This window comes from Zootermopsis nevadensis, unplaced genomic scaffold, assembly GCF_977971745.1.
Source record: "Zootermopsis nevadensis isolate Lab colony 2312 unplaced genomic scaffold, Znev_1.0 Znev_ptg000022l, whole genome shotgun sequence".
Classification (NCBI taxonomy): domain Eukaryota; kingdom Metazoa; phylum Arthropoda; class Insecta; order Blattodea; family Termopsidae; genus Zootermopsis; species Zootermopsis nevadensis.
In genome coordinates this window covers 18,067,163-18,090,156 of record NW_028259154.1, presented here as the reverse complement: position 1 = coordinate 18,090,156, position 22,994 = coordinate 18,067,163, and the positions used below count along the sequence as shown (strand labels likewise).

Here is a 22,994-nt window from a genome sequence, read left to right as displayed (position 1 = left end):
ATTGAAATGATGACCTTCCAATTTAGGGGAATTTTTAAAATAATAACAGCAAATATGCGAGTTGTAAAAAAGAGAGTAATAAACTTTCCAACAGGTTAAATTACGTAGATTGATAACATACCGCGTGTTTTGTCCACGAAATCACCATGTGACTATACGTGATATGTGTTACTGAGCGAGTCTCTGTAATGACACTAGATATCCGAATATTTTATTTTATATGTGCTCCTACAATTACGCAGCCTGTAGAAATAAAGATAAGTAAAGAAGATAATTTACGAAAGGGATAAAGGGATGGAAAATATTTAGTACAGGATAAAGATACAAAATTAAGCATTCCGCAATGAATTTAAACGCACCTTTACCATAAGTGTGAACAAATTACTTCCTCTGAATGAGACTAAAACATCTCTACGAGGAATGCGCGTAATTCTGGAATTGTTACGTCACTTTGCTGGCTGCCTCTGAAGAATAACATAAAAAGGCAATAATTAGAGGAGTAGGTTCCGTTGTCAAACTTAAATCACTTTCGTGTTGATAGTGAGGTTCTAAAATTGTTTAACGACGCTGCGTCAATATGGAATAAAGCGATTATTATACATTTTAGTTGCATTCAACTGAAGAACTAAACAAAGTATTAGTCATTACGGATCTGACAATATTCCAACCCCGAACTTTGTCATACTCTGGGAGGTAAACCAGATTTTTAAGCCAGGACTTTCGAAATCCAAATCGCAAACCACCAAGGACCCCGATAAGTTATTGCATCCAAAAAATTGTAATAAATCAGACGAATTTTTTAAAACTTGTCCCTAAAGTGCAGAGAAAAGTAATATTGCAGTTTCATTTTTTAAACCTGCACATAATAAGTATTTTACTGAGGTCAAAAGTAGCATATAATTAGGCCTATACCTACTTCTGAACCGACGGAGGTAAGGTTACTTTTGGTATTAGACTTCTTCACTTCATTCAGTTCCCCGCATGTAAGGAATGGCTAAATAAGGGGCGATATATTGTTCGCCGTGTCTTTCTGGACAGAGAAGTCTTCGTGAGCACAGTTCACACGATGTGTCTTTCTTGTAGCAGAACTAGGGTCTTTGGTAAATCACTATGGGAATACAGATACGCGCACTGACACATGAAGAAGCATTGCCAGCGTGAACGAGCTTAGCTTTTGAGATTTCCGGTGTTTAGAATTTTTCAAATTTCCAGCATCAGATTTGAGGTTTTCACAGCGGTGAGAATGAAGATTTCTGTCTTCTGGGTTGTTGCGAAGAATCGCCCTGATGACGGAGGCAGTATGACCTCTGAAACGTTGGTAAACATCGACCAGACTATATGGCGCAACAACCCAGAAGACAGAAATCTTCATACTCATCGCCCTGATGATGGAGGCAGTATGACCTCTGAAACGTTGGTAAACATCGACCAGACTACACAGCGCAACAACCCAGAAAACAGAAATCTTCATACTCATCGCCCTGATGATGGAGGCAGTATGACCTCTGAAACGTTGGTAAACATCGACCAGACTACACAGCGCAACAACCCAGAAGACAGAAATCTTCATACTCATCGCCCTGATGACGGAGGCAGTATGACCTCTGAAACGTTGGTAAACATCGACCAGACTACACAGCGCAACAACCCAGAAGACAGAAATCTTCATACTCATCGCCCTGATGACGGAGGCAGTATGACCTCTGAAACGTTGGTAAACATCGACCAGACTACACAGCGCAAGAACCCAGAAGACAGAAATCTTCATACTCATCGCCCTGATGACGGAGGCAGTATGACCTCTGAAACGTTGGTAAACATCGACCAGACTACACAGCGCAACAACCCAGAAGACAGAAATCTTCATACTCATCGCCCTGATGACGGAGGCAGTATGACCTCTGAAACGTTGGTAAACATCGACCAGACTACACAGCGCAACAACCCAGAAGACAGAAATCTTCATACTCATCGCCCTGATGACGGAGGCAGTATGACCTCTGAAACGTTGGTAAACATCGACCAGACTACACAGCGCAACAACCCAGAAGACAGAAATCTTCATACTCATCGCCCTGATGACGGAGGCAGTATGACCTCTGAAACGTTGGTAAACATCGACCAGACTACACAGCGCAACAACCCAGAAGACAGAAATCTTCATACTCATCGCCCTGATGACGGAGGCAGTATGACCTCTGAAACGTTGGTAAACATCGACCAGACTACACAGCGCAACAACCCAGAAGACAGAAATCTTCATACTCATCGCCCTGATGACGGAGGCAGTATGACCTCTGAAACGTTGGTAAACATCGACCAGACTACACAGCGCAACAACCCAGAAGACAGAAATCTTCAGCTTTTATCTAGTGTCACTTAAGAAAGAAATTACATTGTTTTCAGACACAGGGGAGACACAAGTTACGGTAGATCATACAGTAGGCATACATTTCTAATAACATGATGCTCCACTGAATTTAATATTTTGAGGTACATGAAGTAGTCAAGTGATTTACTGAAATATTACTCCATTTGTTGAAAGAACTATTACGAGATTTATCCTCAAATACGTAATTTTTTTAGTGCATCAGAATTTTTCTAGAAGTGTTAATAGTCTTCCAGGTGGCTCAGATATTCATTGTCTCCTATGTATGGTGTTCAAACAACTGGTCCTGTAATAAGCGAAATAAATCCTGTTCACATCTTCCACCCTAGGATCCATTTTAATATTGTGTATGCCTTGATCTCCATAAGATTTTCGATCGGAATTTGATATCCTATGCCCTTCTCGTCCCCTCATACATACTAAAGGTTGCGGCCTTTTCATCTTCTGTTTGTTCGCCTTAATAATGTTTAGTGAATACAGGTCTTAAGTGCGAAGCATATAAAGAATGATCTGCCATTTTAATTCAAATCCCTAAGTCAAATATCTGATTCGCAAGTTTCTGTACGACTGTACGTGGTATGAAGAGACAAAGGGCTACATGAAAATAATCTGAACGGCAAAGTGTACATTCTACTGGGTTGTATGAAAGCATGCACACAATATTGCCATGGGCTAATCACGAATCATGGCCTTAAAAGCACTTAAGAATTACAAGTGCTTGTTATATGTTAAAATCATTACAGGATTTGTGCACCGGCTTAGACCCCAAAACGACTTTATAAGATCAGTATAATAGCTGTTTGTATGAATCTTATACCTTTACACATAGTCCTAATATGCAAATGAGTACATACATTACCACTGTATTCTGAATTCTCAGACGTATTTTGTTTTGCTGTAGGAGACTGAGTTTAAAAGCTTATTTCACACGTAATAACTATATATATTGAATTAGATGAGAATGGCATCTTGTATCACGACTAATGTATAGCCACTATTTATGCTTGATTAATGATAAAAGAAATATCGTAATTTATGGTTTTAAAATTAAACCCTCTAGGCTAGTAGCTACTAGGATTTTGTCGAGTATATTGTATTACTCAGACGAGGAGGGCCTGACTTTTGATAATCCCGAAATATGCCAGAGAATACTATAGCTCAAAATGGTCCTCTAAATCAACTCTTACCAAATTCGTTTCATCTCTCTTGATGTGAATAAAACAATCAAAGGCCTTCCAACTTATAAATTTGACTTGATATATGATTTTCTAATTTAAGGAATAATTATTAATGAACCTTAATGATACTTGTTAAGTACTTTTCCTATTCAATTTTATGCTTGTAATTTAATATGGCCTTTTCTTAGTATTTTAATTATATAACATTAACTCCAACAATAACAGCTTCACACACCTCTTTGGGTCGCGGCCCCTGATTTGAAAAACGCCGTACTAGGTCTAAGAATATAATAACATGCTCGTGCTCTTGTACCGGCAAATTCCTGTGAACAAGATCTGCGGGAACACAAGAAGCGAGTCACATGAAGAAAGCGTATTTGTTTTCAGATAAATCTGAATTAGAAACTTAACAAATTATATGTTACGATTCGGAATAATTCACTTACTAGAAACTTGCAGGCAAAACATTTCTCGGTCCTGATTTTAATATTTAAACTCCAATATAGGTTATGATGTTGCATTACAAATTTATATCTATAAGAAATTATAAAAAAGTACCAAGTTCTTACTGAGGCTAAACACAATAAAGTCTTTTCGGGCGGTCAAATGCATCAAATATTGAATAAACGTTCCGTCTGTCTGTATCGTTTACTTTCAATAGCATTATTAATTTCGTATATTAAATACCACGTAAAACGATATTATGCTTGGGCATTATCCACTGACTGATGTGTAAAAACTTCAAAAGTTTCATCAATACAAAATTCAGAATTAAAAATAAAAAAGTTCTACAGTCCATTAATTTTCATCATTGTTTCCACTGATAAAGAATAGTTTTATCTGACGGGACCCAACGAGCTAATACCTTCTTATCTGAATTATCCGAAACTTATTGGATTTTAGAATTAGTAACATTATACTTGCGTAATTTTTACTATTTTTTAAAAAAAGTATTTAACGCCCAATCAAAACGTTGTAATAACACGAATACACCAATACCAAAGGCTTTGGAATTTAGTCATATATATATATATGTATATATATATATATATATATATATACAACATATCTGTTTAGAATTAGTGACTAGCTTGTTTTTAAAAAAATAAACAACTAGCGTTGGGTTCATAAATACTTATTTATGTTACTTCCTTGCGAAGTTAATGTTGGGAGGCTCCACGTATCCAGAAACAAGTGGATTGGTGATTTACCCCTCGAGCAGATAACAGTTCGCCACTCTTTATGTGCCACTGTATCATACAGCTTACCCTGGAACTGAACCAACGATTCAGCCATCTGAAGCTGGGCCATAACCGCTTGAACTATGGCGTATTTCGCAGTACTTACGTACGCAGTTTCTAGACTCTGGGATGAGCCACGTTGTTGCAAATTCCATCGAACATAGTGTAATGTTATGTTCAAATTAAGAAACTTCCAAATACGAGTTAACGTGTTATAGTACGGATAATAGCCGAGGGGTAGAATTACTTGGTCATATTTCAAACTTGAAAACACAACCAAAGAACCACTAACCAAGATTATAATTCTGAGTTTGTAACACAAGTCGTAATGCCATACTGCAGACCAGAGTAAATTCTTAAACTTTTACGGCCAGATCCCCATCCAATTTAATTAAAATTTAATAAGAATAAAAATCCCATACTCCAAAATCAACATGCAATGGCTATCAGTCTATTCGTTATAGGAAGGAGGAAAACTTTGAATTATTAATTAAATCTTTGTTGAATAGTTTATAAACCCGCCACAAAATTAAATATTACGGAAGCCGCTATGGCTAGAAGCTTTTTAGACGAGTTCTATCATATCGTATGTTCCTTAGTAGAGGGACCGCAACCCGAGTTCAAACACGATATTCGGTATGGGCAGAGGAGTATTATTATCAAGAGAGCTATTAAAATATTCTGTAATCCTAACAGTCACTCTTTGTGCATTTCCAACATATTAAAAGTTCCTTTGTAAATTCCCAAATTATTTCTTGTAAGGTATGATGAAATATGCAATTTCCCATATGAAATTTTCCTACCTATTCTAAACGTGTTATTGTCGGCTTTTGTTTGAATATATTGTACGTATATTCCTTTATTAAGATTCATCAGCAAGAGCTTAATATCTTTGAGAAACCAAAATCTGTATTTTAATGTGAGGGAAATATAAACATTCAGCTGCTTTTCTATAGCTTAAGAATATTCAAATATTTCTATTATATATTAGACCACGATCCGTAACGTTACAGGCTACATCCCGTAGTCGAACACAGAGGACTGTACACTTAATAACTATTTTACTACGTGTGAGATGGAAAGACAACTATGGCTTCTGCAATACGTAGCTATATTCAGGATTTTACTGTTTCCAAAAAACAGATATTTTCAATATTATTAAAAACTGGAATTAGTATTACAGAGTGATGGCGATGACTAAAAGAATATTCAACCATTAACAGACCTATATAATTCTAATATCAAAATCTGACACCGTAGCCGTTTAACTCTATCCAGGCTAATAACAACAGCAATTATTTTAATAGTTTTAAGAGAATTGTCCATCCATAAAAACGGATGCATTAATTCATGAGTTATTAAAAAGGAACAGCCATATTAGTACACACTCCCCCCAAGTCCTTAGTAGTGCCAAATGTTTCGTTCCAAAAAATAAAACAAAATACATGATTAATAGAACAAAGATATCCTGATGGCATTTCCCACTAAAACATATTTCATTAAGTTTGACCATCAAATAGGCCCTTCAATTAGATTCTAAATATTTCACGTATCGTGTTTAAAGCATGAAAAATTGTTACAGACAATAGTTACGCTAATTAAAGTGCTGAATAAGATGATATATTCTACTCTAAAGTCAACATAATCTTTAGAAGTCTTCAGGTATTTCCATACCAAAGATCAGTAATCAGATTGCTAAAATATTTATATCATAGATTGTATCAAAGTTGTCTTTGTACCAGAAAGGGAATTTCATATAAATCACTCTCAAATATTAACCGTGCTACAAGCAATATCTTGTTTAATAAATTTAATGCCTTGGGAATAACAGGTAGAACATTATAACTGGAATGTTGGAGTACTTGAAGAGAATAGTAATATATTAATAGAATGGACTCCATGTAGAATTCTATAAAAAGGACGACAAAAATACGGACAGAGCTGTGTAGTTCTCTCCTGTGCAATGCCACAGAAACCGGGGGAGTTAAATTTTAATATCATTTTGAATCTAATCGTAATATTTCACTTTATTTCTCTACGATTACAAGGTGAATCAGCTGGAAACATAGCTCAAATCATGTAACATCCTGGTGAAGGTTTCGTTCCAAAGTGACACGTTTTGTTTATGTCTTAATAAATGAAAAGGGCAAAAATGTGTCTTGATAACTGAACTGAATCACGCATGTCACCAGGAAATTTGTATAATTCAAATGTAACTCAGAAAGGAGCCGGTGTACAGCATTATATTGATATAAATGGAGAAAGCTAGAACGAAAGAAGGTACGAAATTGCGGGATTGGTTTATTCTTGGTTTGTATAATGCTGTATTATCATCTTATGAATATAAGGGCCCCGAAAGCGATGGTCATGGTGTATGGTGTATATGAAGGCCCAGTCCCTGTATTGGATTGTAAAGCCTCAGTAAAACCAGGGAATCCAATGTGAACCAGATTCGAATCGTGTACCTCCATGTTAAACGTTAATTAAGTTTAAAATGAAGAGGTATATGGATAGGCGATCATGAATTTTGAAGAGGTAGGTTCATTGATGGAGGTTGATTTCAATGTAAACACAGCCTACCATACCTATAATCGTCTATACGAAACAGAATAAAACCACGAAAGACATCATTCAACTTATCCATCTATCACGTAATTCGTCTGAGATTATAACCGTCTGTCCATGTAGTAGACGTCTTAAGTTAGAGGACAACATTCTCGGTGGAAAAGCGAGGGAGGTAATGAAGAAATATAAATGAGAAAAGACAATTAAACTGCTAAGGAAAGGAAAGAAAATAATATCGATACGAATTTTCAGTTAGTCGGGCAGCTGAACAAGTGCAGAGAAAAAATAAAGGCAGCTATGAAACACACGCACTTGTCTACGTGGGGGGAAGAGGCCACGAAGTTTTGTGAATACGCTCAAGTGCTTCGGACATTCGTCAATTTAATAAATAACAAAGCAAATTGAAGGACGGACGTCTATAATAGCCATCGGGTTCGAGACTTAAGGGCGTTCTTGAGAAAAGTCCGAGTTAGACCTCTTAAAGAACATAGGGGAGCTTCCATTCATATTGGGAACGAAAATAACGAATAAGCAGTCAGAAAGGGAGAGTTCATTTTGAGGAACGCATGAGTGGCGTAAGTGCTGGCATTTTAATAGAGTGGGCGTTTATGGGGATGTAATTGATATAACTATCTTTAGACTACCTTCACCATTACTTACTCGTTCCATGAGTAGGGCAATGTATGGACGTCTTATCCTAAAATGCGTCAATCCGATTAAATGAGTTAACTTAGCGACTAACTAGCTTGACGCAGAAGGTTCTTGAATCAGAGTCACAAACTGCTTAAAATATTAATAATGCCAATTAAAAACAGTCTCAGCTTAAAAAGTTAAAGTGTCGATACATATGGGAAGGTTCTCATGAATAAGAGTGAATGGTGGTTAGATAAAGATTTGGAAGGGAGAAGTAGTTTCCTATTTAAATTATCTACTTCGGAATTTGTCAGAGAAAACGAAGCGAAACCAAGAAACATACCGTAAGAATGGCGGTGACCAGACAAAGACTTGCAAAAAAACATCTACCGTGTATAACTGAGAGCCTCGCCGCTACGCAAAACCGTTTGGTGCCTCAAAATGTTAAAACTCGTGGAAATAACTTGAAGTGGTCAAGAGATCGCACCTTCGCAGCTCTATTATCATCATTATTATCAGGCCTTTACACCTAAAGACACTTTTGGTCCCCAACTGTGGTTTCCTAGGCAATGGAATTACACAACCACATCTCTGGTTTAACAAAGGAACAATTCCTTCAAGTTTCTCAAGTGCCCGGAACGTTTTAGTGCGTTGAAATACAAGTTAAAATTTGAAACTTACTTACTAGTTTTATAAAGTGCAATTCACTAACTTCTTGTCCGCACTGGTCACGAATGAGTTAAACTATGTCAATGCAGTTCAAGGGAAAGAAATTTTCTACTGAATTACTGACAAACGCACGGAAAACAAGAGATATTGATTTTTTACTGAACTGTGTTAATGTGTGCTTTAAACTCGAACCTACACCAAATTTTTTCTGTTGTGGCAGCAAAGTCTCCAGTTCTATTGCTTACTATAATTTATTAAAGCTTCGCAATTGATAATTTTTTCAACTATGAGAAAAGTACTAAAAAAAAGGAAAATGGGCTCGTCGTTATCAGAATACCTTTCATGACAAAAGCACTTTCCTGCTATTATAAGCGCTCAATATGTATTGTTGTTAGGTTTACTTTTAATGTGCTTTAATGGAAACTACACATAGCAAATGTCACTCAGAAATAAGTAGGCTGGTAACACCTCAGATTACAGTACGGTGTCTGCATAGAGTAAGACATAATTTTCACAATTTAGAGCAATATATCACATTTTTCCTTCTTATTCGCTGATTGCTGTTAATCTTTGAAAGCAATCAGACTCCATTCTCCGGCAGAAAAATGACAGCCTACGAAAAACGTTTCATGTTTTATTTTGCTGGGCAAAATACTGATGGCCTTACTCAGGGATGGGAAAATCCACTATTTGCCCGGTAATTGTTGTAGTAAAATAGGCCCTACTTATTTGTGTGATTACTTATATCAAATACAATTCCATTCTCTTGTGACGTCATGCACCAGGACCGACCAATTCTCTAGTAACAGAAATAATAACGTTTTTTCCGTTGCTTTTCCTTGTCTCATCTTTGTATCTTTTTTCTCCTTTAATCTTTCTTTATAAACGTCACGACTGACTGCTTAGCACTCCGACTGTGTATTCAAGAGTTTCCGGGTTCATATATTAAGCCGGAGGTCGAATATCATTTCTAAGATTTGTCGTAGTTGTCTTCAGTCTTTCTCCATTTAAATTCTGGATTTGCACCTTGAATTTGACATTCAAGCGCTTCTTCACACATCCTTCTCAAGGCAGTTGAAATAGCGTCGTTAAATAACCCATCTCTCCCCTCCTTTCTTTAATTTTTAAATTTTATTATTTTCTCGTTTATTTATTCATTTCGGATTTTTTAACTTTTTCTATCTATTATTTTTTTCTTTCACTGGAACCTACACCTTTTTAAAATAAAATTATTTAATTGAATTAATTTAATTGATTCACATACTATGGTACAAAAGATATCCAGTAATGATGCACAAATTTTCTGTCATATTAACCTTACCGATATCTAAGACTTTCGAAGACGTTGTCCACCCCTTGTCACGACGGAGTTACATAGAGCGTAACATATTAAACGCGAAGCCTTATATCGATTGTGGAATGCGGTAGGTAGTATTTTCTCTCTATTATCGGTTCTAAATATCTTTCAAAACGTGGCAGCTACAAATTATTCTCCTTTATAGGCACTATGTAATAATCTCATATATCACGTACCAATCCCGGTAAAGGAAGCTGAAAAAACAGGAAATTTATTTTTTTATCGTGGGATCCTACACAAAAATTGACGAAATGTTCAAGAAGAAAGTGGAAGTGTAAAGGCAAAACATAGTGAAATTTTAAATTGTACATCCTCAGTATTTCTCCACATACGCATATCGAAGCTCAAAGTTACGTAAAACTTTTATGTTACTTTTCAAATTCTTTTTCCCCATTGACGTTTTTCAACGAATGATGGACGCTTACCTGTCCGAATGATTCATTTTTACTGGAAATTCTGAAAAGTGACTGTATGATTGTCAAATTAAATTACTTATCAGACAACAGAAACAACGTACGTATATGGACGTAATCGTTTTGAAATAATTTATTTTAGGTAAGTAATCTTAGAAGGGACAGTACAACATGTGCCAGTGGATTAAAGAGGTTACGAAGGAAAATATGTATATTTGCTATTTCTGAGAGTTATTTGGATTGCTTGGTCCCTATAAAATACAATAATTCTACTGTTTGACGCTACATAAAACATACAGTGTAAAAGCGTCGTTAAATAAATATGAAATCTATCTGCCTTGTAAAATATCTCAACATTCTTGTTCGAAGCAAGGAGTGTCTGAGTAGGGTTCAGGTTATATGCTTCTGTACCCATACGAGACTGATGGCAATGCGAAAGACTGCCACTTCTTTCGGGAGCAATGGATTGACTACGGCTAATCACAGCCATAGGCCACATGTCCTGAATGAGATTTATTGTGGTCTGCTTCAGTCCTCCAGGCAATACAAGGATAATACCTTAAATTAGGCCACGACTGCTTTCTTCTAAATCCTTTCGAATTCACTATTCATTAAACTCCCTATTATTCGACGCCACGTAGTCCGAGCTAGTGACAGCGTCATTAAATAAAGCATAAATAAATAAGAAATATTGGCCAGAACTATATTTTTGCACGACCACATATTTACGTCAAAACATAAAAGCTGTAATTACTGTATAGTAAAAGAATGTTGGGTAATGCTACAGCTATTCGTCAGCACCAAGGAAGTCGCTTTATATACTCGCATTTTCTGAATTTACCTGGGTCGATCAGAGTAGTGGAAAATTTCTGTGACAAGTCTCACAAAATTTCGACTGAAATATCCATTACAACAGCGTCATTTTTACGGCAACAAACACAAACATATTATTTAATAAGTTCTAAAATATGACAGAAAATATAACATGGTAGACGTATGTATTATAAGGTATTACAAATTCGCTCAATGACAAAAATGTGCCATAAATGAGGTTACTGCACCAGAGTAACAATCACGAAATAGTACACTTTAAGATAAATGTACTGTCGTAAAGTTCAAAAGTTCAAGTCGTTAGAAAAATAGCTGATATTTCGTTGTCATGAGTGGATATTTATTAATCAATGATACCAATTAAAAAATAATTTCACCTCAATATTTTGACTTCCGTTTCCTATATGACTTTCTAAATTAATCTTCCTGCAAAAAATTGGGGTCCTCAGTGGCCGCGCGGTCTGAGGCGTGGGCCTTGTGCCGCTTGGTCGCTTGGGCCGTGGGTTCGAATCCCACTCAAGCCATGCATGTTTGTCCGCGTTTTTCTGTGTTGTGCTGTCCTGTGTACAGATAGAGGCCTTGCGACGGGCCGATCCCTCGTCCAAGGAGTCTTACCGAATGTCCATAGATCAAAGCCAACGTAAAGGTGGGACCCGCAGTGCTCAGGCACTTGAAGAACGGGTCGTTCCCAGTATCCCAGCAAAAAATGGTTGCTCACCTTGTTATTCTGAAACACTTCTACGTCTGTGAATTGGGCTTCACTGCGACAAATAACATGACAGGAACCACTGAATGGCTGTGCTTTTATTCCGATTACGTTATCGATTTAAATACTGTTTATGGTAATATAATTAAAAACGGTTATTCTGTTCCATAAAGGAGGAAAAGAACCGTCTCTGTTTATAAATTACGTGACGTATTTACATTTTATGAAAAAGAACTGAAGCTATGTTAAAAAGCTAAACATAAGTTTTGAATCGCTGACATACTGATAATTCTTGTCATTTTACAGACAATAAATTCTTGTTTATTTCTTGTTACTAACTTGTCAACATTCTCAATAAACGACAATATATCTACTTGACGAAGTAATTAACGCTGACAGTAATGATCATCCACACAAAACAAATTCAACCCACGCGATCTACAAAAATCTTAACTGATAAACAAAACTGAAGGCACAAAATACGAAGGCGGTTTGGCATCAACCCAGAAGAACGCAAAAAATAATCCACTCATCCTTGAACATGTCATTACAAAAAGGTGAGTGGTACTTCACGCTCCGTTTATCTTTATCATCTGGTGAAGACACCGCAAATAATATCTTCTAACCAACTTCATAAAGCAGTGTCCTTAAAACTGATAGTCGCTCAGTCAGTCAATAAATTCCCCATATTTAACGGAAAGATAATTATGTAATATACCGTAACAAAATATATTTAATTCACTAAATAGAAACCAGAATCCCATGAACCAATACAAATATTTGTTAATTTCTCTAGTCCGTCTTGTAAAATGTTACAGTATTTATACAAAATAAAGGCAAATTTGAAGTCCTCCATTTGCTTTGGTATTAAAGATCTTTAAAATTCCGACTTACGTCATACCAGCACAGCGTTGTGACAAACTGCTTCGCTCGCAACACGAAGTCCTCAATTGATTTCCAGCGACCTGTTTTCTTCCACTTCGGGAAGACACGACTAATTGGTAATTAGGGTATCGATCCTTTTAAATTTACTCAGAAAATATAATTCCTCTTAAACTGAATGTAGTAAAGTACTTTCAGAAGTTAAATCTATAGGTGCAGAGAAAATAACAGCAAATATTCAAAATGAAGAAAATTTAAGACAAATTCAAGAATCAGGCGATAACGAACACAATCTTTACACGTCGATCAGAACATAAAACTTTCCTTTGAGTAATTACAAAATTGTATTAGAAAGACATAGCTTAGAAGTTCTTCCACGTCCCCACATAACGGACAAAGTGATAGGACTAGCCTACTGCACTAACATGTTTCTCAACCAGTGGAACAACATGAAGACGCCAAATCGTAAGCCTATAAGCTACAGATACCGTTCAAATATCTAACTAAACTGAGAGTAATACCTTCACATTATTGTAATTGTTCTAATACTCGGCTCCCATAACCATTTCCTTGGTTATATGCTTAGACCTAATTACGTATCTGGCCTACACGAGATAAAATTATACACTTATCTCTTAACCATACATATAACAGAACAGAAAATAATGTAATAGCAGTCAATAACAACCACTTGAACATAGCGCCATAACAAATTCGATAATGTAATTAAGTCTCGCCACTTCTTACAAGCTACATAAAAATAAAAAGGAAAAATGGGTACTCAAAAGTAGTTATTATTGTCCCCCTAGGCAAATAGATTACTTAGGTATGTTTCCCCCCCTTCATAACTTTAAGTTTCTGTGACCAATTTCTTGCAATTATAATATATACAGAATTTTATCCAAAGTATTATTATGCTGATCTGTGGGTGGAAAAAAATAATGGCACCTCGGGATAGGTTTCAATGAAAATCACATGGTCTCGAAGACAGGGCCCCTTTTGAGAACAAATGAAATACGAGGTGCGCGTGCATTGTAATACATATTGTTCTCTCCGTTTCTACTAAGAGACGTGTGGACCAATCAGGCTCCATATAAATCACATAAGTCACTAATCATTGTTCATGATACCCACCTTTCGTCTACGTGATGAACTTTATAGTCTGGCTCAAAATGTGCGCTTCAACACTGCTAGTCCCTTGACTCAAACCAGCAAACGGTATACACCAACCTTCCTGCAATTTTCCAGTCTACCGTCCAAAAACGTAATGATTAAAACTCACAAAATCATCATTTTATCTACTGTATTATACGGGTCTGAAACGTAGCCTCGCGCCTTGAACAAGAAAAGAGAATTTAGGGTGTTTGAGAACAATGTGCTTCGATTGTCCAGGATCCTAAACTACTTCTATCCCGTAAACACATCGGAACACATTTCTCTCATGTTAGCCAACAGCTCCTCCGCAGTTAAAATAAAAGATAAGATAATGTACAAAAATATTATTTAGATAAAAATCATTCACTGTCGTCTGAAGGAACTTTGTGCAAATTAATTTTACACTACAGGAAATTAGTAAAGTAACAAAAAAATAGATTATATTTCAAATTATTTACTCGTGATTCATACAAACGAAGTAAATGGAAAATATAATTTTAACTGCTAACGTTCATTCGACATAAAATTTGATAGTGGGCGTACTATCTGCGTACTAAATTTCACGTGTCTATTTTCAGTTAATCATTTAACGATATCAAACCAAAAAATAGATACTTTTGTGCGACCGCCAAATTATTATTTTATTATCTAAAAATAATTGCGCTACTTTAACAACAGAATCGTCTCTTTCCCGCATTAGTGTCACATCCATCTCAAAATTTGCACGATCATGTTCGTATTGTGGATTGTAGGAAAATAAAATGTTAAAATTAGGGTTACCTCTTATAGCATGATTTTTAACAGTGCCGAGTTTCATAGAGTTCCGTCAATTGATTCAGAAATCATTAAGTAAGGTGGACACATACGGACGAATATAATGAAAGTTTTCTTGTAACATAGAGAAATAGGGTCAAAGAGTGTACAGTACATAAAAAATACGAGGCATGATTTGCATTCGTAAGGAGACAGGTAACACGTTGCTAAGCGACCACACATGGCTAAATGTGCGGTAGGTGGATAATTAATTTGTTCTTCGACGTAACTCTCCCGTGTTATTAAACGAATTGTTATCTCAGATGGTGATCAAACATGACAGGTTAATAGGTTGACCTCTTGTTACGCGTTGGACTATAGAACGCCTATGAAAACCGTTCATAAATATTTATTTCCTGAAATTTTGATTATTTAGGCTCAGATCTTCACGTGTTTTCATTTTTCATAGCACACTTACAGTGAGTGAGCATCTTCCACATGCGATTCTAATTATGTTGGTCGTCTGTAGGTGGCCGTCTCTGATATGACCCAACGCATGTTTTAACTTCTGCTGCATAATTTGCAGCAATATAACATTCAAACCAAGCAATTACTCTTTCTCTTTTGAAGATAAATAGCATCTCTTTATTCTTACACTTTATAAACAAAAACCTGCGTCCAAATAAATTAAGCACACATGTTGTCTTTAAAACTCGATACAACAGTAATTTTTAGTCCAAATGTCCTGGAAGCTATGACATTCTGTCGCTTTCGGTTTCTTTAACATTGACATATTTCGTGTATATATTGTTAAAAAAATCACTTACTTCATTTGAGAAGGCTCACTGCTTTAAACTAATGCACTAAAAGGATGTCAACATTTTATGAAACTGAAACATTTTAGATATTATTAATAATGACGAAAAAGAAATATAGAAATAAATATCAATTGGCTATGCAAAGCAGTTTATTTCCGAACACATGGAGTTTGTGCTGTTCCCTTAGAATAAGAATTAATGTTTCACACGGATATAAAAAAAATGTCAAAATGCTTGTTCTGTGTATCCTCATGAAACCTTGTAAAATGAAAATGCAATACTGGATGAATGAACTTTTATAGAACGTTATATTCCAGGAAAACTTACTACCATTCAGTTCAGTTCTTCCATTCTCCGATCTCAATTCTTTACTAAGATGCAGAAATCTGTAAAAATATCCGTGGGTTTTATCTGTGTGTAGTTCGTGCCAATAAAGAACGACGTGGGTCGAGGTTGTGTAACAGCAAATAGATTATAAAACTGTCCGGAACTAGATAACACCTAATCCGAGATAATGGAAAGAAATACAAAATAAGGAGCATTTTAATAAATACTGTTTACTAGATTTTAGGGCTAATTAACCATGTACAGGAGAAAATTCAGAACGCAAAATGCAATTACACATACATAATAAGTTTCCATCGGAAGCGCGTATGAGAATAGTTCGGATACTCAGGCCACATGGAAGGATAATTTTAAATAACTAGGGCGTGGAGATGTCGACTAGATTCAGCTGGCTCAGGTCAGAAGCCAAAGATGGATTCCGTGAACAGAGTAATGAATCTTCTGGTTGAATTAACTTACACATGTACGTTCCAATACATACTTAATGTCACAATATTACTGTCGTGTTTAAGCAAGAAGGGCAGCGAAAATGTTTTGTTACGCCACGCCGAGAGACGCAGGATTACTTTGTGATAAGATTGGAGGGTGACACAGGCGTAGCAAACATTGGATTGATGATAAATGCATACAACAATTTTTGTCGAAGGACGGGAAGAAAGAGACATAGACGCAGGTATGAGGTAACGCTAGTTTAGGCTTTAAACTAATAGAATGTGTAAAGATGGGTTAAGACTCATCTGGGTCAGAATGTAGCGGCTGTCTGGCGAACTATAGTGAGCACATTAATACATCTTTGGCTACCATAGCGAGTTGACAATTCCTTATCAAATAAGCGACTATTAGATTACGAAGAACAAATCTGCTCTTCGAGGTTACGCTAAGCTATAAACAGTAAAGAAATCTTATCAAATATAAATCTTTAACCGTTCATTATAAACAATTCACTTACATACTAGATTCGTTATTTTATGTTTAAGTCCACATTCTCGTATGAAAGAAGATGACCAAATAATTAAACTAATCGAATTAAGCTTTTCCAAAAAGGTTTACAGTTTTGTAATTAAATAATTACACAAAATAAATAAGCTTGTAGGACACCCAATCGCTCACGACTTTCTAATCGCCCTATAATGTGCCCGTTCCGCTCACGAACGTAATAGGTCCCATTATAAGCAATATTTCTCGTCTGCATGTTCGTAGCTTATGTAGCTGGTTTTTATTTGAAGCATAAATGGTGTATGGGACAATAGGCAATTTCAGAATTTCTGGTGATTCTACCTCACGTTCATTCCTGATTAGGAAATAGATAACGGGAGGGGGGCTTTTACACCACTATTAAAAAAAATTATATTGTTCGAGCACTAACAGACATTTAATATATTATTAGGAGTATATGTTTTGGTTATTTTCTGTTCTAATAATTTTCTAATGTCTCGTCAGTCCAATTTAACGCGTCGTATGCACAACAAACTAACTGATGCATTACCTAATTGATAAACGAACTCTATGAAGCAGATGTCTTCTTCAGCAACTGACAGTTGCTCACCTAGTAATGAAATTCCTCTCCTTTTATTTAACCAGTGGTCCATAGTGGCCGCGCGGTCTGAGGCGTGGGCCTTGTGCCGCATGGTCACTGGGACCTTGGGTTCGAATCCCACTCAAGCCACGGATGTTTGTCCAAGGAGTCCTACCGAATGTCCATAGATCAAGCCAACGAAAAGTTGGGACCGGCAGTGCTCAGGCACTTGAAGAACGGGTCGTTCCCAGTATCCCATTATACCAGTTATTTAACCAAAAGGTTCGTTGTCGTGTTTAAAAGAACCTGCCATCAGTCGCTGTTCTGAGCTAGATGAAACCAAACAACTCCGCCAACGCCCTACTTCCCTGACTCCGAGTAAACTGGCCCTTGAACAATTGTAACTATGTGAAGGACGTGGAAATACTTGTACCATGTAGGTACGCCTACGATATAACATAAAAATTTATTAAATACTCAGAATACGAGCATAAAGATTCAATTAGGCCCTTTAGTAAAGTTAACTTTGCAATTAATTAAAAATATAAAGTGTGCATGACAGGACATCAGATGGAAAGCAGCAGGATTCGAATCTGCGATTACTGTCAGGAAGGCCCAATACGTACGCGTCTTACACCCACTGCCCAGGTTGACTGTTAGCCGCTCGCATATCAAACCCATTAAACAACCGTAGTGCTATAGACGACAAAGTCTGTGGCAAGGCACCAAATTCTTGCAATGCAGTGGTCTCAATAAGTCGCATGTCGTGGAATGAGCCATTCGTAGTCGTCACGTGTCACCTTGGATTCGCTGCTCGCTTTCCATCCACTCACTTCCAACACACGTTGCAGCCCCAAATCTGTCCTGATGCACAGCACAGATTGAACAAGCGTGCAGCAAAGTCATTGTAACTTGTTTACCTCAAGGTCTATGACTCCCTTTTGTACTTCGTCTCCAACTACACTGACTGTAATGTGTGGGAATAAAACACGTCGCGAAAATTACGTTTCCTTATAAATTTCTAAAAGTGTTTAACGATGGCTGTAATGGGTTTGGATTATGTGGAATAAATCGGTGGAAATCTACTTTAAAGAAGTCTCCTGCAACAGCATTCGATCTCCAAAACCACATTTTACTGGTCAGGATTACACGTTTTTGCATGCCTAGCGTTGTTCGCCATTGTCCTATCAGTAGGCTAAATGGAAAGACCTACAACCGTAGATTGGGCGTTTCGAGCCATTCGTAAAATGCCTACGAGTTTTACACTACTTGAAACTGTCAATATTAAGGTGTTCATTCAAACCCTACAAAAACAAATTTTCATCTACTTAAAAACATAATATAAAACTTACAAGCACATGCAGTTTTTTTATAGTTACTGCTAATGAACACATAAAAAAACCAATGTAAAAGTTTCGTCATCTTAAAATGGAACCTAAAAACATAATTTATAAAGAAATTAATTAAAGATAGCATTTGAAAAGTTACAAATATAAGAATTCATGAGTAATAAAACTTACATTAATGCCACTTGAAAGGTTAGGTTTCCAAAGCTTGTTGACACTATCCACATGCCAGGTGGCCACGATTACTACTGACTAGTCGGAAGTTCTCACGGCGATGCGCTGGCACTACGCAATCCAAAACAACCGTTTATTCTTATCTACTTGTTTGCTTAGTTCAAAATGAGTTTTAAAAATGTGTATATTAGAGTTCAGATTTCGACTACGACCTATTTACTAAATTATATGGGTTCGAGAATAGCATATACTTGGTAAAGAAGTACCGATATGGTATTATTGTTTATAACAGCAATCTTGATGCTACGAATCATTTAATTATTTTTCTGTCCCTAAAACGGCAAACACTTAAATACACGGAATCTAGATCAACATTTTCTATTGTCTTACTGGTTTAAATGTTAGTCTAACACACTAATGGAAGTGTCTGAAACTGAGAACAGAGTGCAGGCTTCTTTCGGCGGTCCACAAATAATTGAATTTTACGCGGCCCTTTTAATTTATCAGGGAAATTTCATAAGAACAAACTTCTTGTTTTTGATTATCTTAGTATTTTTATGATACCTACAGTTAGATTACTGAGCGCTCGTTCAGGAAACAAGAAATATATACGTAATTTTGAGAGGATATATCTTTGTAAATGAAACTTAGAAAACCAAGACAGAGATGATAAAATTGACCTTGCAGAAGAGAATTATCTCTAACATTTGTGCTGTACTATACTGGAGAACGGAAGGCGTGGAGGTAAATAACGCTGCATTTATTTCGTCGATTTAAATGGAAATTGGTGGTCAGTTGGTGGACTGAATTAAATTTTATCAGGATCAAAAGTAATGGAAAGACTTATAAAGCATGGACCACAGACAGAACTATATACCACTCTTGCTGTACTGCTGAAATGAGGCAAGCGTAGCGAGGGCACCCTAGTCAGAGATGGCGATCGGTCTCATTATCGCTGCTGTGGTGGTACAGCACCCAGCCCACTCGATAGCTCTATACCTGGGGCTAGAAGCGGCCACACTGGATACACCCTCACAAACTTGTTGTGACGCTGTATCAACTCCATTGGTTATATGGAGTCTATTGGCTGATGAGGGGTGCAAACTTAAAAATCAAGAGGGCACAGGTAAGAGTCCTTCTTCTACATCTGACAGTACCTCAGATAGTCTAGAAATTCTACAAATTTTACTTTGTTTTCGGCAACTCGTTCATTCATAATTAAATATCTGTTTCTTGCAGCGCACTGAATTACTGTGTCACTGTTATTTAAAGTGTTCTGGAGTTGTTTGCATTGTTATAAAGCTTATTAGAGACGCATTTAAAATATTAGTGTAATGAGCATTAGGTAAGTGTATATTAAAGATGTGTGATATGAGAAATAAACAATATAATTGTAATTTTTACACACCTGAAGATGGTTCATATAAGAACCGAAACATGTAATGAGAAAGTGATGTTCCAAATGTAAATCGAATGTTTCGATAAGGAGCATCACATGGTATTTTAACTATCTTAATTTTAAATTTTAAATTGTGATTAGACGGACAAAATTAATTAAATATAATTAATTAATTAAATTCTTAAATATAGTTTATTTTAAGAGAGATCCTGGAGAAAGCTAATGCTTTACCTTCTTCTATAGGCGTATGAAGCTGAAATTATCATAGTAACAATATGGGTAAAAACTGGCATTGACATTAATATTTAATTCTTTCTTCATCTAGGGACATTGATTCTGGATCAAAGCTTAAAAGTTGAAAGGGCATTGAATGCAAAAGTAAATGACCACTCAGAAATACAGACGGACCATCAGACAGACAGGCGAGGTAGATAAAACGAATATACACAATAGGTGAAGCAATCTTCGAGTTGGAAAATCGTGATGGCAGGTGTAGCACGAGATCGGTCGAGATCGACGAGAAAGATGCCGACCATGGGTGCCAGTGGTTCAGCTACCTGTACCAGGCCGTACCAGTCCTGGGGAGCATTTGGGGGCTGGAACCTGGCACCCACAGGTGTTAAATCTCTAACCAGATATGTGCTCTGCTCTCAACACGTGTGCTCAAGAAGGCGGTGGAGACAAGGTAAAACAAATTGTTAAAATGCACCAACCTTATGATACCTTTCTAAGATTCATTTGCTTTGACAGGCAGAACCACAAAGCAAGCATTTAATTTTTAAGCGGTTTCTTCTTTCTTAGGCGCTTTCACAACACGTAATTTAGTTACTTGCCCGTATGTTGCATTTCACGAACCGAAAGTCGATCAAAGAATCTCATTACAATTTTATATAAGGGAGTTTAATTAAAACCTTTTGATATTTTTGAATTTCCGTTAAAATCGGACGACAGCAGACACTTTACAACGTATTTTAAAACAAATAACAATTAGACTAGGCAGGTTGGTATGCCAAGAGATAGAAACAGTTTGTAGCTTGAAATTCCCGCCCTCTGCTGCTGCATCATTTCTTCACTCTCTTGTAATCAAGTATATACTATGTACTGAAGTATGACGGGTCCTTTCTCTTGTTGCAGCAACCAAGTCTCTGTGGGACTTATTAACAGTCTGTCGCCCCCTAAACCGTCTCCGTCTTGTTAGAAGAACTCTGTGATGGTCATGGAATATCAAGAGCTGCTGAACTCAGATACCAACTTACAGCAATATATTTCTCGCCTCTTACTAAATGACATGCTCCTTTACGTATTATTTAATAATCATTGTTCATCGTTTTTTGTTTTGTACGTATCCTATTTTACGTGAAGTTAGATGCTTTATGTTGATGACCGGCCTAGTTATTTATAAAAGCTAGCTTTGTATGCCATACTCTACACACGCGCACCATGTGATTTTTTTAAAAACGATAAATGCTGCATGAGGGCGAGGGTGTCATCAAGGTAAATATGGTTTATGCTATGTTCCCAACCCACTGGACTATCCAAGAAGGTTAATAAACCACAGTATTCTCACTTAAACAGAGCAAAATTTAACTGAAAACGCTTCGAAGTGACCGATAAGCTAAGAATGCAAATGTCTTGCGTACGCAGGTTGTAACTAGCAGGGTTCATAACAACCGGTCTGTTACGTGGGCGTCATATTCGTCCCATCGTGATAAAATGTAGTGTCTCTTACAGTGTCAATGTACCAGTATTGCTGTCACTCAGGTTGCGTACGTGATAGTGCATATGTTACTAAAATGATGCAATGTTGCTTTCACTTAGTAGAACACAGGATATTAAAAATGTCTAATATACCATATATTCTACTAAATTACTCTCACCCTATCTCATTCTTGCAATAAAACTATGTTGTCTACAGTAAGGACACGCAAGTTTCTCACTGCAGAAACATGGGTTCAATTCCGGTGATTTCAGGTGATATTCGTGATGGACGAAGGGTCAATAAAGATTTCTTTCTCCGGGTTATGATCATTCCACCCCTGCTCCATACTCATGTATCACCGCCCCATGAGGTGTGCTATGGCCCAAACCAAGCAGCACCCTATCATACCCCTGGTTTTAAGTTAGGGGCTTCGTATCTGACACAGTACTTGATTTCTGTCAAATTAAAGGTAATTGGTAGATTGTAGCATAACTTGAATCAGTATGGCGTTTTGTGAACATAATTAAATTTTTAATCCAAGTGATATTTACAAATTGTTTCTAATTATAAGACAACACATCGCATCTTCACTGCGAAGTCTACCACGAAATTTACGGAAGTAATTTATATTTATTCTAAGATTCAGATAAAACAAAACACACTGTGTAGACAAAATGCCAATTCAATGAGCATTAGTCTTAAAGGAAGGATTGTGAAAGAATCGACGGTTGTCAACTTTTCCGGTCACGTCTTCCAATGGCTTCATAATCAACTTTCGATCAGAAAGCATTCATCCGTATTGGGCTACTTTTTCTGACGCTGTTTCTACTGTTATTATCCGTTGCCTGTGTTACAAATACCTTAACAAAATTAATTTTTCAGCACTGTCTAAATTCCTCAGTGCAGAACTTTGGTGACTTTACAT

General features: G+C 36.6%; 1 protein-coding gene and 1 long non-coding RNA gene across 7 annotated transcripts in view; one reads left to right on the top strand and one right to left on the bottom strand.

Moving 5' to 3' along the window:
• LOC110829119 (uncharacterized) overlaps positions 1-22,994 on the bottom strand; it is a 331,896-nt gene that overhangs the window by 243,137 nt on the left and 65,765 nt on the right. For 4 of the 6 annotated variants that reach the window (XR_015536299.1, XR_015536300.1, XR_015536301.1 and 1 more), the window contains exon 5: positions 18,972-19,082. The exons of the other annotated variants lie outside the window; for them this stretch is intronic. The gene's annotated coding sequence lies outside the window, so the exon portion shown is untranslated. The remainder of the gene's footprint in view (positions 1-18,971; positions 19,083-22,994) is intronic. 6 annotated transcript variants of the gene reach the window in all.
• Positions 19,938-22,609, top strand: LOC110829120 (uncharacterized). Its single transcript, XR_002542863.2, has 3 exons — positions 19,938-20,097; positions 20,696-21,055; positions 21,505-22,609. It is a non-coding gene; the product is annotated as an uncharacterized LOC110829120 (long non-coding RNA).